The 16,350-nt window shown below is 45.0% G+C and overlaps 1 protein-coding gene across 4 annotated transcripts in view; it reads left to right on the top strand.

Moving 5' to 3' along the window:
* The first annotated feature begins 2,169 nt into the window (after window positions 1-2,169).
* SH3BP2 (SH3 domain binding protein 2) overlaps window positions 2,170-16,350 on the top strand; it is a 64,705-nt gene continuing 50,524 nt past the window's right edge. For 2 of the 4 annotated variants that reach the window (XM_045019524.1, XM_045019522.1), the window contains exon 1: window positions 2,170-2,307. The gene's annotated coding sequence lies outside the window, so the exon portion shown is untranslated. Of the gene's footprint in view, window positions 2,308-3,110; window positions 3,132-16,350 lie in introns of those variants that run through there. The other 2 variants (XM_045019525.1, XM_045019523.1) reach the window with 1 other exon arrangement.

Here is a 16,350-nt window from a genome sequence, read left to right as displayed (position 1 = left end):
CAAATTACCAACCTACTCAAGAATCTGAAAACTGGGAATGTGTTAGTATCACAACATAATCTCAGCTGTTCAAAGGACATTAAAATGTCATACTGTGTTTGTCTGGCACTTCCCTGACAAATTTTATTTTCAATCAGAATATGAATTTGAGGTTTGACATAAATGTCTCAGCTTCTTGAAAATGAACATGCTTTAAAATATAGTCATAGGGAATTTTACAGAATGGTTATGAGTGTAAAAAAATATAGCAGCTTTGAAATACTTTTGCATTGTGCTTGAAATTCCACCCAGTGCAGAGGACTTATTCCAGGCTCTCCACACCACTTAAACCTCAGATTAAGAACTAGGACCCAGATCCTGCAAAGATTTAGGCCTGGTATGTTACTCAGGGATGTGGAAAAATTCACACCCCCGAGAGCGGTAGTTTAACCAATCTAAACTCTGGTGTAGACACCACTAGGTCAACAGAAGAATTATTCCATCAACCTAGCCTCCCATTTATTGAGGGGGTGGATTTACTACAGCAACGGAAACCCCCCTTCTGTTGCTGTATTAAGTGTCTACGCTACATTGCTACAGTGGCATAGCTGCAGCACTGCAGCTGTGCCACTGAACCACTTGAAATGTAGACTGGAACTTTATATGCAAGTAGTCCCCCCCTAAAGTGAATAGGATTATTTAGGCTTAAAGTTAAGCATGTGTGCATAAGTGTTTGCAGGATCGGGGTCTAAATGCCAACCTCACTGAAGTCAATGACAAAACTCCTTTAGATTACTCTGGGCTAGGATTTTGTTTCTAAGGGCTTAAGTGGTGTGGGCAGCTTTGCAGGGTCATCTGCAGGGGGGTGAATGTCAACTTTTAAAACATTCAAAAGAATGGAAATGGGGGGAAATGTAAGTTTTTCCATCTACTATGATACATCTGCACTCTGTGTTGTACATCCTAAAACTAAAGTCAGTTATTATTAGAGTGTAAAAGTTAGTGAATAAAGTATCAGGAGTGGTAGGGAAAGGCTAATTATGTATTTACCTAAGTAAAAAGAGGTGTGGTCTAGTAGTCTGAGTACAGAACTGAGAGCCATGAACTCTTAAATTCAAAGCCCATCTCTGACAATGACTTGCCGTGTGGCCATCATCATTTAGTATAAAAATTTCAAAAGCTCTTAAATGGCTTAGGAGCCTAAAGTCCCATTTTCAAAAAATGACTTAGAGACAGATTTTTATCTAAAGATGTAGACAAGTGCCTAGTGCAGTGGAAAAAAACAGTAAAAATTTTAAATTGGGGGGGGAACCAAAATACAATGAGAAAATGCATTTTGTTTCAATTTTTTCACTGAAAACTTAAAAACCTGAATTTTTTTGAATGAAACTTTGGATGAAAATTGAAAAAAACTGAACAGCTCTAGTGCATTCATTAAACCAGATTACAGATGTGTTTATTAAACTGTGATAATACCTTTTCCTCCTTTATTTAACAGATGGGGAACTGAGGCATAGATAAATTTAGCCCCTGCAAAAATGTATGCACGTTTCACTTCAGATATGGTGGGTTGTCCTAGTGGATTCAAGTTAAACACGTGATTTCATGGGGATTCCTCACCACAAGTGTAAATATATCTTTGAAAGCTCAGACCCTATGTGACTGCAAGATAGTGACAGAGCTGGGACTAGAACCCAGAAATCCTTGCTCCTGCTTGGCCTTTCCTCATCTCTCTCTAATAGCGATAATGCCCACACCAAAACAAAAGCTCATGCACCACTGGGGTGCAAAGTGAGGCAGTAACGGATCAAGGCAAAAACAATCGCGATCTGCTGCTGGCTTCAAAATGAGTAGTGACCCTGGCGTGCTTACAAGTAAATGACGGGCTCACTAAAGAAAAACAACACGTATCTGGGGCTAATAATTCACCCTCAGGCTGGATTTGACAGTCCCAACCTCCTTCAGACCTGCGCACTGCCGCTCCTGGGCCTGCCTCACCACGTCTCTTTGCCGCAGCCTCTGTCAGGGGAGGACTTTCGCGTGGCGGGCTGAGCCTCTCGCCTACCTGCGGCCGCCCCTGCCCCTGTCCCGGCCCCGCGCCGGCAGAGGTGTAGCGGCGGGCGTGCGCGGGGGGGGGAGGCCGTGCGGAGCCCTCCCGGGGCGGAGGCGGGCGCTGCTGGGGGAGGAGGAGCCGAGCTGGAGCAGGTGGAGGAAGCGGACGGGCTCCGAGGGAGCAGCAGGGGCTCGGCTCCAGCGCTGGAAGCGGGAGCGTGGCCGCGGGCTGCACGGCCGGGCCTCCAGGGGCGACTGGAAGCCGGCGGCACCCAGGTGAGCTGCTGGGGGGGTGGGACTGAGCCACAGCGCCCAGGCAGGAGCCTGGCTGCCCCTGCTCCGCTCCCTGGCGGGTTCTCCTGCTGGCTTAACCCCTTCCAGGCCGTGCCCCCGGGGACTGCCGGCGGGGCTGCCCTTGGGGCGCCCTTCCTGTGGCCCGGGGCGAGCTTCTCGCCCCCTGCCTGCTACACGGTAGGAGCGGGGCGGCCCCTCGCCTGCTGCCCCGACTGTCCCCCGCCGCCTTCCGCGGGACGGGCTGCGGGGAGGCCGGCTGGTGGCTCGGTGCAGCGAGCGCTCGACACTGGGGGCGGCCCCGCTCTCCTCTCCTGGCCGGGGGTGGGGTGGGGGGAGTTGTGTGTAGCATTAGTCACGGGGCGCTTTGCAGACTAAGCAGCATTGCTTGGGTCGAGGGCTGCCGGGCTAATCCTGTAGCCGTAGCCTAAAGGCGGCTGGAAACTCCGATGACTCACACAGTGGCTTAAAAATGAGTTTTGTTGCAAATGCAAACATTCCCTCTTGGTGAGCCGGGCACGTTCTGAGTTGCTAGGACCTGTTGGCGTAATGTGTGGTTTGCACCCATTATCTGGCTTCAGAGAAATTACCTGCAACAGGTCCAGGCGGGAAGCTCAGCGTACCGTCCGCAGGGCTTGGAACCCAGCATGCCTGATGTAGTTAGTCGGTGCTAGAAAGGTGCTTATGGTAGGGTTGCTAACAGTCCCTATTACAAGGGATGGCCCTTATTTCTTCATCTCTGTGCACAACGAGATCAGGACTTGCTGAGTGCTGCAAAAAGCAGCAAGAAATACTTTTGGCAAGTGTCGGTGAGTACTGCTTATTACTATTGATCATATTAATTATAATGATGATGATATGGAGTGGAGGGGTGGGGTGCTAAGAAAGCAGTCCCACATTTTTGACAATGTTGGCAACCCTAAAAATAGCATGCCCATCACTCAGAGGAGAGTCTCTGTGGTAGTCCTTAGGGGAGAATGGACCTAACATCTGACCTTTGCAATCAACATTCACTCCTCCTTTCAGAGCTCTCTTTGGTTTGTGTGGCTGCAGATAGAGGGAGGGACAGAGCAGCTCAGTAGGGTGAGCCCAGAAGTCTGTTGTATTTGAGGGAAAGTAGGAGGAGAATTGTACAGAAACAACTTAGATTGTTTCCAGGTCAGACTAGATGATCTCAATGGCCCCTTCTTGGCCTTAGAATCAGTGGATCTGAGTGGGTGCCTTGTGCTGCCTTTTAAAAATCATCACTTTCCAACTAACTTTGAGCGTTTTTGGTGTTTGAATTACAAACTAGGCGTTCAAAGGTGCTTCCTGGCATTTTTCCAGTCAGATGAGAGTTAGATATTAAAGCATCAGAGGGGAAGCCGTGTTAGTCTGGTTCTGTAGAAGCAGCAAAGAATCCTGTGGCACCTTATAGACTAACAGATGTTTTTGCAGCATGAGCTTTCGTGGGTGAATACCCACTTCTTCGGATGCAAGTGGGTATTCACCCACGAAAGCTCATGCTGCAAAAACATCTGTTAGTCTATAAGGTGCCACAGGATTCTTTGCTGCTTCTACAGATATTAAAGCGTAAGTCTGAGAGGCTTTTAAAAGTTGAGGGGTGCAAAGAACTAGATGGCTTAAAAACATTTGTCTCAGTGACAGCGGTGTAGTAGTAAGATATTCTGTAAGCCCCTTAAAGCTTTGAAGATCACTTTCCCCTGCTTTAAACATACCTCCAGCCCCCTCAGGGTTTGCAGCCACCATTTATCTGAGAAACTGAACTCTATGAACATCACTGCTTAGGTCAGCAGATTTGGGGAAACTGGTTTGGGTAGTAGTGTGTAGTGAGATCTGGGTCCTTTAACCTCTTAGGTGACCAGCTTGAATCCAGCCCAGGTCAATGATGACTGAAAGCTGTTGCTATCCAGAATTAATGGGGGAGGAGAGGTGAATTGGCCCGCTTCTCTGTGGAAAGTTCACATTACACAAAACACCATAATAATTGGTACGTTTTGAGCTTGCGAGTAACAGAGAAGCCCAGGGATAAAGGAGCATGGGGACTGACCTGCTTTTGTATGCCTAGGAGGTGGCTATCATGGGTAGGCTGTGGGCACATCATTGGGGCGATGTGGAGAAGCTTCTCCTGCTGCTGTCTGTGCTGTACTTGGTCTGTAGATGAAAAGCACTTCAGTTTTCAATATGTTGTTAATCTGCCACTTTTCATGAGTCCTAGAATTGTATTTAGTTAGAGGTATTTAAAATAAATTATCTGATAAGTTTGCTGCTGTGAATGGCTAGTCTCTGCCTCCTACTGGCTTGTGGATCTGAGACTAGGATCTGAAATCAGTTCACATGGCCAACTACATATCTGCCTTCTTATTTCTAATTTTTATTTATTTCTGCAGGAATGTATAGCTGCAGACTCTGGTGCATGTTTTATTCAGACATAGCTTGCACACTAGATGCAAAACATTAATTTCCTTTTTATCTCCAAAGATGTTAGAATGTTTCTCCCCTGCCCCCTTCTGTATTTTGCAGTGAGGAGATGAGACATCGCTCTGGGCAGTGCCCCACTGATAGGGAGTCACTAGTGAGCCTGCATAGTGGTGGGTTAAATGCTGTTTCCTTTATAATCTCGCCTCTGTGTGGTTTTGTTATAAATCTCCAAATGTTCAATAAACTCCTTTTTGGCTTGAATTTTTTCATGCTTTGTCAAAGGCAGGAAGACTGATTTTTGTTTTTTCTTTTGGGGTGTGAAAGGAACCAGTTTTGGCAAAGATTTAAATCTTTGTACTTGTGATCTCTCATAGCTCAAAAATGTCTTGTTGCAGACATTTCAGGCTGGTTTGTGCAGACTTGTTCATAAGACCAGTTTTGTCACAGTTTAGATCGTGATCCTGTAAGTTCCCATGCACAGATAGGCGCTGCACATAAGCTTGCAAGAGCACATCCTTAGTTTTCAGTTTAATTACTAAAGATCACATGCTTAAATGGATGCCATCAGGTGAACCTAGATTTTCTTAAGTAATATTTGACAAAACCTAATGGCAATAGAAATGTTTCCACTGAAATAAAAATATGTATGGGAACAGTTTATTTTTAAAAGCTATCTAGCATTCTAATGTAGTGGCTGAAAACCAAACATTGCAGTTATTTTCCTAATGCATCCAATCAGAAACTGAAAGATTAAGAACTGAATAGTTTGTTTACATTGCTCAAAAAGATAGAAATGCAAGAAGTGGACAGTCTAAAGCCCTGAGCCTACAAAATCTTACAGCTGTGCTTAACTTTACCCATGTGAGTAGTCCCACTGCCTTTGATAAGAGTAAAATTAGGCAGATGTGCGTTTGCAGCACAAGAACCTAAAAGGTGAAAAATAAACTCGATTTCTAAAAATCTAAGGTGCTAGCAAGTTAGGTTACCTTTTTTTTTTAAAAAATATGAATTTTAACTTGTCAGTGTCCTGTTACTGTTGGAATTTCTGTGTGGTTGCCTGGTGTTGGACATCTGACAAAAACAACAATTATAAGGTCTTCTGGCAATACATCAGATTTTTACTTTCTGTGGGACATGTAGCTCTGTGAGCATCTGGTCAGTTAATTGTTGGTGATTTAGGCCCTGGTCATACAGACGCTTACAGATGTGTAGTCCCATTATACATACAATTACTTATGTATGTAAGTGTTTGCAAGATTAGGATCTGGGTTTATTGCTTCTGCAGGCCCTTTTAAGCTTTCTAGATTTGCCAAGATAACTGATAGGTGAGTCTTGTAATGTTGGTGAGGTGTTTAGCAGTTATCACCTCCATGAGACCTTTCCTACCCAGATAAAGTGGCCCAGGCAGCCTCCAGAGTTTCATCAGAAATATCAATAGACCTTGGAGTACTTCACCCTGCATTCAGTCTTTTGATGCAGATGATTCTGTTGATGCCGCAACATCTGAAGGATTTAACAAATAGGACGTGTGTTACACCTTCTAGGGCCATGGATTAACCTTCAAAGGAAGGAGTGTTATAAGTCTTCAGGCCTATCCATGTTGCTGGGGGAAAAAATCCTGTTAGGCCTCAGGTCTTTGTGACCTATTGATCCTTCTCCAAATAGCCAGCAATGCTTGTAACTTCCATGGAACCTCACTCTCCTTTCAATGTGTCCCTTAACTGAGACACTTCAGAGTTGCCTCTAAAGGCTGTGGTGGGTTGGGGCAAACCGGGGTATTACAGGAGTTTGTGGGAGGGAGCTGGAGTGCAGGCAATTGAATGGAGGGATCATGGGTAAGCTGAGATGATATGTGTGCCCGGTTGAAAGAAGGCTTTTTGGGAGGGGTGTGTAAGGATGCTGGCCACCTTCACTAATGAGAATGCGGAATGGAGTGTGTATCTTTTAAACTGTCTCTTTCACATATGTATATGTCCACCAGTTCTCATGACACAGATGCATTTAATGATCATTTGTTTTTGGTTTTTTTTTCCTGGGCTTTTCCAAGTATCCTGTGTTAAAGTGTCTAGATCAAATAAGGAATATAAAACGCATCCTTCATTGAAGGCTGAGGCCAGTTGGGGAATCCTAAACTATGGTCTTTGTTGAAAAGAGTCCATGAGACACTGAAATATATTGAGTGCTAATTTTTTAAACTACACTGTGAAAACTGTTTCACAAGAACATAAGAATGGCTGTACTGGGTCAGATCAATGGTCCATCTAGCCCACTATCCTGTCTTCCAGCAGTAGCTAGTGCCAAAGGCTTCAGAGGGAATGAACAGAATAGGGCAATTATTGAGTGATCCATCCCCTGTCTGGCAGTCAGAGGCTTAGGGACACCCAAGAGTTATAGCCATTGATGGATCTATCCCCCATTAACTTATTTAATTCTTTTTTTAACCCAATTATACTTTTGGCCTTCACAACAACCCGTGGCAATGAGTGTCACAGGTTGATTGTGTTGTGTGAAGAAGTACTTCCTTTTGTTTTAAGTCTGCCGCCTATTTTTTTTGGGTGACCACTGGTTCTTGTGTTCTATGAAGGGGTAAATAACACTTCCCTATTCACTTTCTCCACACCATTCATGATTTTATAGACCTCTATCATATCCCCTCTTAGTCATCTCCTTACTAAAATGAACAGTCTGGCTTTTTTAATTTCTCCTCATATGGAAGCTGTTCCATACCCCTAATCATTTTTGTTGTCCTTCTCTATATCTTCTCCAATTCTAATATATCTTTTTTGAGATGAGGTGACCAAATCTGCATGCAGTATTCAAGATGTGGGGTACCATGGGATTTGTATAGCGGCATTGATATTTTCTGTCTTATCTGTCCCTTTCCTAATGGTTTTTAACATTCTGATGGCTTTTTTGACTGCCGCTGCACATTGAGCAGATGTTTTCAGAGAACTATCCACAATGGCCCCAATTTTTCTTTTTTGAGTGGCAGTACCTAACTTACACCCCATAATTTTGTATGGGGTTGGGATTATGTTTTCCAGTGTACAAATCGTGTTCATCTATGCATCTGATCATTTGTTTTTATTATAGTTTCAACCAATGTGCCTGGTACTGAAGTATGCTTATGGCCTGTAATTGCCAGGATCGCCTCTGGAGCCTGTTTTTAAATTTGGTGTCACATTAGCTATCTGCCAGTCATCTGGTAAGAGGTTGATTTAAGTGATAGGTTGCATACCACAGTTGGTATTCTGCAATTTCATATTTGAGTTCCTTCAGAACTCTCGGGTGAATACCATCTGGTCCTGGTGACTTATTCTGTGTACTTTATCAGTTTGTTCCAAAACCCGTAGCTGCGGGGCAGGGGTGTGCAGTCCTCGCTCCAGCCACCCTCCCCAAGCCGTAGAGCAGAGGCTGCAGGGTCCTGGTTCCAGCCATCCAGCCCCAATTGTAGGGCAGGGGCGCACAGTCCTGCCTCCAGCCCCGGCTTCAGCTGCTGACAGCTGAAGTGGGGTAAAGTAATGGAATCCAAGACTGCCGTGACCTCTGTGACTAAATTGTAGCCTTATCTATAGGCTACACTAGCAGCCTAAATTTGGTCTCCAGGACCTCTCTCCTACCTTTCCCTATGTCATTACTGCCTACATATACCAGAACCACCGGCTCTTCCCCAGCATTGCACGTAAGTCTATCTAGATGTCTCAAGAGGTCTGCAACCAGCATGCAATTCACCTTGAGGTTCTTCTGGTCAGCACAAACCAAACTATATATTTCTAATAATCAAAGCCCCCATTACTATTACCTGTCTCTTCCTAATAACTGGAGTCCCATACCCCAGAGGGGTATCCTCAGAGTGAGAGGATACAATGACGTCATCTGGAAGGGATGAAAGTTGTGTCCCTGAGAGTCTCATCTGTGTACCTCTCTGTCCTCCACTTCAGACATCTCTGGTTTCCTAGTGTTATGAAATTTTCAGAAGAAATTTCTTCTAACCTACATTATACACACAAATCTTCAAATTGTTTGCTCAGACAAAAAGTTAGAGGGGAGGTCAAACTAAGGCTAACAGTGGAACTTTCAATGTATCCTCAACTCTAGAGACGGTATAATGTCGCCGTGATATTTTGTGAGCACCAGTCTTGAAGGTTTTTTGCTGTTGTCCTTGAAAACTTGCCTTTTAAAGTACTCAGGGCCAGCTCTACCATTTTTGCCACCCCAAGCAAAAAAAAAAAAAAGCCGCCCGGGCTGTGCTGCCCCAAGAATGGACGGAATGCCGCCCCAGCCACGTGCTTCCTCCGCTGGTGCCTGGAGCCAGGCCTGAAAATACTAGAGCCCTCACCATAAACTTTTTTTCTATTTATAAGTGCAAATAGGGGTGGGTGGGTGGATTCTGAAAATACCATCTGAGATGATGAGGTTGTAGAGGTAGGTTGCCATATTTCATGGCACACAGGCAGGATTTTTGTGAAAACTATTTTCCCTCAGGCAAGGGGTGAATTTCGTACAGTAATGGTCTGACTTTTAGAGGTTCTGAGGACCTCGATGCAGGGGCTGCAGGTGCTCAGCCATAAATGCTTTGGCAGAAACAGACAGACTTCTTTATAAATTGGTTTGAAAAGGTTAAAGAAGTTGCAGTATTGCAACAAATCTCCCATTCAGAAACTAAGGGCTTGTCTACACTTACAGCACTCCAGTGGCACAGTTGCACTGATAAAACTGCGCTGCTGTAGTGCTTAGTGAAGATGCTACCTGTGTTGACAGGAAAGCTTCTCCCATCAGCGTAGGTACTCCACCTCCCCGAGAGGCAGTAGCTGTATTGACAGGAGAAGCCCTCCTATTGACAGCACTGTCTGTCCTGAAAGGTTGGTTGGTATAACTGCATCGCCCAGGAGTGTGGATTTTCCACACCCCTGAGCAATGTAGTTGTACTAACATGACTTCGTAGTTTAGACCAGGGCTAACATTTGCTCTCTGTAATACTACTGTGTTCATCTCATGTAGATTTTGCTTTGGTACAAGTGAGGATTGGGGAAGGGGAATAGCTTGAATTCCTGTGGTAAATTGCTGTGTAGTAGTAAACTTGAGTTGCTAGAGCTTCTCTACTAGGGCTTTGGCTACACTTGCATTTCAAAGCGCTGCCGCGGCAGCGCTTCCGCGGCAGCGCTTTGAAGCGCTAAGTGTAATCAAAGCACCAGCGCTGGGAGAAAACTCTCCCAGCGCTGTCCGTACTCCACTTCCCTGTGGGGAATAACGGACAGCGCTGGGAGCGCGGCTCCCAGCGCTGGGGCTTTGACTACACTGGCGCTTTGTAGCGCCGCAATTTGCAGCGCTGCAGAGGGTGTGTTTTCACACCCTGCTGCAGCGCTGCAAATTTGTAAGTGTAGCCAAGCCCTCAAGCTCTTGCTCAAGAAGTTCTTGTCTTCTGTCATTCTTAGCCCAGGGAAAAGAAACTGGAATGCATAGGCTCTGGCAATTCAAAGAACAGATTATAAAGAGCTGGGCTAAATAATTGCCCTGGTATGATAGCACTTTTGGCCACTTCTAAACTTAGCTATCTACCATGCCACTAAAGGGATTCTGATCATCTCTGTGGGCAGTTGATGGTGAAGTGAACAGACATCAAATAAAAGTCTTATGGCGTTACAACCTATTCAAAAGGCCCAGAAACTCAAGAAAGTCCAGAGCTGAAGGGAGTCCTGTTTAACTCTTTTTATATTTAGAAATAACTTCAAACAGAGATTAGTTCAAAAGCTTTCTGAATTTACTTCCGTTATATGGCATTGGCGCTCAGTCTGTAGACCACTGACCACCTATGATCTGTGGTACTGCTTCTGTCCAGGGCCGTCAGTCAATTGCAGTTAACTCATGTGATTAATTAAAAAAAAATTAATTGCAATTAAAAAAATCTAAACTATAGACTACCAATTGAAATTTATTAAATATTTGGATGTTTTTCTACATTTTTCATATATACTGTATTCTGTGTTGCAGTTGAAATCAAAGTGTATATTTTTTATTACAAATATTTGCACTGTAAAAATGATAAACAAAAGAAATAGCATTTTTCAATTCACCTCAGACAAGTACTGTAGTGCCATCTCTGTGTCCTGAAAGTGCAACTTACAAATGAAGATTTTGTTTGTTTTGTTTTTGAGCACAGTTATGTAACAATGTAAAACTTCAGAGCCTACGAGTCCACTCAATCCTACTTCTTGTTCAGCCAGTTGCTAAGACAAACAAGTTTGTTTACATTTACAGGAGAAAATGCTGCCCTTTTCTTCATCAGCAAGTGAGAACAGGCATTTGCATGGTAATTTTGTAGCTGGCATTGCAAGGTATTTACATGCCAGATATGTTGAATATTCGTATGTCGCTTCATGCTTTGGCCACCATTCCAGAAGACATGCTTCCATGCTGATGACCCTCGTTAAAAAAATAATGCGTTAATTAAATTTGTGATTGAACTCCTTGGTGGAGAATTGTATATCTCCTGCTCTACCTGCATTCATGTTATAGCAGTCTCGGATGATGACCCAGAACATCTTCATTTTAAGAACACTTTCACTGCAGATATGACAAAATGCAAAGAAGGAACCAATGTGAGATTTGTAAAGATAGCTACAGCACTCGACCCAAGGTTTAAGAATCTGAAGTGCCTTCCAAAATCTGAGGGATGAGGTGTGGAGCATGCGTGCAAAAGTCTTAAAAGTGCAACACTACGATGCGGAAACTACAGAACCCGAACCACCAAAAAAGAAAATCAACCTTCTGCTGGTGGCATCTGACTCAGATGATGAAAATGAACAAGTCTGCACTGCTTTGGATTGTTATCAAGCAGAGCCCATCATCAGCATGGACGCATGTCCTCTGGAATGGTGATTGAAGCCTGAAGGGACATATGAATCTTCAGCGCATCTGGTATGTAAATATCTTGCAACACTGGCTACAACAGTGCCATGAGAATGCATGTTCTCACTTTCAAGTAACACTGTAAACAAGAAGCAGGCAGTATTATGTCCTGCAAATGTAATCAAATTTGTTTGTCTGAGCAATTGGCTGAACAAGAAGTAGGACTGAGTGGACTTGCAGGCTCTAAAATTTTACATTGTTTTATTTTTGAATGCAGGTTTTTTTTGTACCTAATTCTACATTTGTAAGTTCAACTTTCATGATAAAGATATTGCACATTACTTGCATTAGGTAAATTGAAAACTACTATTTCTTTTGTTTTTTTACAGTGCAAATACTTATGAATATAAAGTGAGCACTGTACACTTTGTATCCTGTGTTGTAACTGAAATCAATATATTTGAAAATGTAGAAAATATTTAAATAGTATTCAAGTATTGTTTAACAGTGCGATTAATCTGAGTTTTGTGGATCTCAGTGGAGCCTAAATTTGTAGACCTGGGCCTTTGTGCCTCAATTTAGCCCTTCGCTATCAAAGTATTATGTAACAATGTCCACACTGTAGAAGACCACTCTCCTTTACAGGGGTGTTGTGAAATGTTATTAATATGTTATTATGTGCAAATAGCTTTGAGATCCTTTAACAAAAGATGCTCTGTAAGTGCATGTAATTAGAACATGATGGCTGGCCAAGCCTGTAATGATAAAATATATGTTGCAGTCCGTAAGGAAGGTGTTGTAATTGCTGTACTTGTTAAATTATTACATTTGCAAAATTCTGTCTTGTTTGGCTCATGCATCCAGAGGAGTATACATTCTTTACAGATATGAGGCAATCACAGTAAAGTGTTTTGTTTTTTGGTTTTTGGTTTTTTTCCTGCTAGCAATCAGTCGCCTTGGTACAGGTGTAATTCAGAATATAAAAGTTAATTACAGCTCCGTTGGGTCATTATTCCTTTACCCTCCAAAGGCTTGCAGTAGATGAGTGCGCATAGGGAAATGCTGATTTCTGCATTTGACTGTGATGGTGCTTTCACTTTTAGGACTCTTTTCGTTTTGAGGGGCATTTCTCAGACTGGAAAAGATTACAATTTTCAAGTCAGGGCTGTGACCACAGTGTGCCATTCCCAAACAATACAGGTACTGGGAGACAATCACAAGAAGCAGGCGGCATATCAGAATTACTGACCAGAAATAAAAAATCTGTTTGTCCAATCTTAATAACAGGTAAAGAATTGGCACAAGCCATGAAAAATAAACTAGATTTTAATGTTCTTTCCACTTTACCATGGCCAATCCCAAGCGGTCGTGCCCCTAAACATCATGAGGGTTTTTTTTTTTTTTTTAAAATGTTGAGTTCTTACTTGCTTTCTGGTTTCTGAGCCTTTAGGGTGCACTCGCCTCACATTTTCAAGATTTTTTTTTTCTCCACAACTACAAAAGCTGGAAACTTCCTTTTTTTTTTTTTTTTTTAAATGGAAGCTTTGATTTTCATGCAATCTCCTGATTCCAGTAGCTGGGGCTTTACAAAGAGCTCCAAGTATTGCAATAAAACATTGTTTTATTTACTTAGACTTTTTTTTATTTTTTTTAAATCTATCCAAAGCTCTAGGAGCCCTAGCATTGTTAATAATACAATAAATACAATTAAATTAAACCTCAGCAGCATTAAAATTAGTTCTGCAGGAACTTGGCTGTCCAGAAAGCCATCTACCTGCTTCATCATCAAGAAAATACACCCTCAGCCTTCTCCAGAAACTGTAACAGGTGCTTTTGCAGTATGCCTGGAAAGTCACCAAATTTGGGCTATTTCAGACCAAGTGGTCCAACCTTTAATGTTGTTTGGTGTTTTTTGATGTTGGCAACACACCATCTGTTGTGTCTTGTCTTATGCTTAGAGCAGGGATGGGCAAACTACGTCCAGTGGACTGGATCTGGCCCATCAGGGCTTTGGATCCGGCCTGCGGGATTACCACCCCTGTGGCGCCGCGCTACTCCTGGAAGTGGCCAGCACCATGTCCCTGGGGCCCCTGGTGGGGTGGGTGAGCAGAAGGCTCTGCGCTCTGCCCTCACCTGCAGGCGCCGCCCCCCGCAGCTCCCATTGGCCAGGAATGGGGAACCGCAGCCAATGGGAGCTTTGGGGGAGGTACCCGCAGGCAAGGGCAGCTTGCGGAGCCCTCCCACTCCTTCCCCAGGAGCTGCAGGGACATGGTGCTGGCTGCTTCCAGGAGCGGCGCGGGGCCAGGGCAGGCAGGGAGCCTGCCTGAGCCCTGGTGCACACCACTGTCACCCCGGAGCCACTCAAGGTAAGTAGTGCTGGGCTGGAGCCTGCACCCAGAACCCCTCCTGCACCCCGCACTCCAGCCCCCTGACTTGAGCCCCCTGCTGTACCTCTCCCTGCACCCCAACTCCCTGCCCTGAGCCCTTTCCTGCACACTGCACCCCCTCCGACACCCCAACCTCCTGCCCCAGCCCTACATTCATGGCCCTGCATGCAGTTTCCCCACCCAGATGTGTAAGTTCCTCAGCGAAGGGAATGCTTTTGTTCTGTATTTGTACAGTGTCTAGCACATGTCCGACGAAGTGGGTATTCACCCATGAAAGCTTATGTTCCAGTACGTCTGTTAGTCTGTAAGATGCCACAGGACTCTTTGTCACTTTTTACAGATCCAGTCTAACACGGCTACCCCTCTGATACTTAGCACAATAGGGTCTTGGTCTACTGTGGGTTCCCTAGGCACTGACTTATCCTCCTATCTGTTTTATTATTTCTTGTTTCCAAGGAAGTTTTGTTTTAAAAACATGATGTTGAATCTGGCACTGACTCTTTCAATGTGATTGGAAGTTTGTCAAAGTTGGCAACATAAAAGGAAAGGGGAGACGTATCATTGGCTCTTTAGTCATATTAGGCTCCAATATTTAGATGTCAATCACTTTTTAAACTGCACTGTACAACTGACCTAAATAATGTATAACCATGAGTAGCATTAACTGGCCAATGTTTTACACTCAGTCTACACTGCATTGTAAGCCCAGGCTCTAGCCTAACCCCCCTTGCGTCCACACACCAATTGTGCTTACCTAGGGGTCCCAGACCGTGCAGGGCTGGAGGGTCTGAGCCCAGTTGCTTTCCTGGGTACATGTGGCCCTGGCTTAATTTAGGTCCTGAAAATCCTCTGGTGTATCCCAGAGTTCCCGGTGGCAGAAGAGCAGCACTGCAGGCAGTCGGTGCAGCGGCTGGAAATGCCATTGCTGCCTGGCTGAGTGTGCTCCCCCTTCCTGCTCCAGCGCGTCCTTGCTGCTGTGCAGAGCATGCCCAGAGCAAGGAGCAAAGCTGACAGGCAGGAAGTGACTCCCGACCACCGGGATGTTGAGTCATCCCTCCCCCAGCTGGGCTGAGCCAGATGCCGCTCCCCTTCCCTGCATGGCAGCGCTTGGTCCCTGCTCTGCTTTCTGGCCCTTGCTCCCAGGCTCTCCATACCATCCCTGGGGCTTCATGCATAGAGGGGCCCGGGCTGCAGGCTCTGTGAGGACGATGACTGGGAGCCAGCCCCAAAACTTGCCTGCAACTTCCCGTGGCGGCGACTCTGGCTCACTGTGAGGAAGTCTTGGGGCGGGCTCCCACTGCACCTAAAGCCCCGGGGATGCACTTCACTGCTCCGCATTTGGCAGCAGCCAGGCAGGGTGTGTGTGGGTGTGTTTGTGTTTCCTCTGAAACCTACATTTTATGACAAACTTCAAAACAAACAGACAAAAATAAATAAATAAAAATCAAACAAACAAAAACACCTTCACCGAACATCCTATTTTAAAAATTAAGAATTGCAAAGTTTCATTTTAATAGTTTGACAGCCCTGGAGACTAATATCCGGGAGGGATAGCTCAGTGGTTTGAGCATTGGCCTGCTAAACCCAGGATTGTGAGCAGGACCGGCTCTACAGTTTTCGCCACCCCAAGCAGCGCACCGAATTGCCGCCACGGCGGGGGCAGTCCGTGTGCCCTTAGGGTGGCAGGCACGTTTCCGCGACGGTGGCAATTCAGTGGCAGCTTCTATGTTTAGCTGAAGCCGCCGCAGACAGCTAAATATAAAAGCTGCTGCCGAATTGCCGCCACCGTGGAAACGCACGTGTCGCCCTAAGGGCACATGGACTGCCCCCCCTCTCCCCGCCCGCGGCGGCAATTTGGCGTGCTGCTGGGGGCTAAACAACAGGGACTGCTGCCCCTTGAAGATTGCCTTGGAATGCTGGTGCCTGGATCCAGCCCTGATTGTGAGCTTAATACTTGAGGGGGCCACTTAGGGATCTGGGGCAAAAAATCAGTATTTGGTCCTGCTAGTGAAGGCAGGGGGCTGGACTCGATGACCTTTCAGGGTCCCTTCCAGTTCTGAGATAGGTATATCTCCATATATTATATTATTAACTATCTTCAGAACAGGTGCACATGGGCATTTTCCTGCCAATGTGACTCAGCCTAGAGGTGGAGAGCCCAATTCTCAGGTTAGGTGGTAGTTCAGTATAAACCCTTCTCAAACTGTAGTCATTCTACTGACACAGCCACCAGAGGAGCTAATTATGCAGTTTTTATGCTCATGCTTCTCATGGGCACTTCAGACCCATCAATAGCACCGTCACAGTTAGGAAACAAGGTGGGCAGTAGAGTTTTCCCACAGTGCACCATGTTCCTAGGGCTAGAGTGTCG

Source organism: Mauremys mutica, chromosome 5 (assembly GCF_020497125.1).
Source record: "Mauremys mutica isolate MM-2020 ecotype Southern chromosome 5, ASM2049712v1, whole genome shotgun sequence".
In the NCBI taxonomy this organism is placed as follows: Eukaryota; Metazoa; Chordata; order Testudines; family Geoemydidae; genus Mauremys; species Mauremys mutica.
Note: the sequence above shows the minus strand (reverse complement) of the source record. Positions and strands in the feature narration are given on the sequence as shown.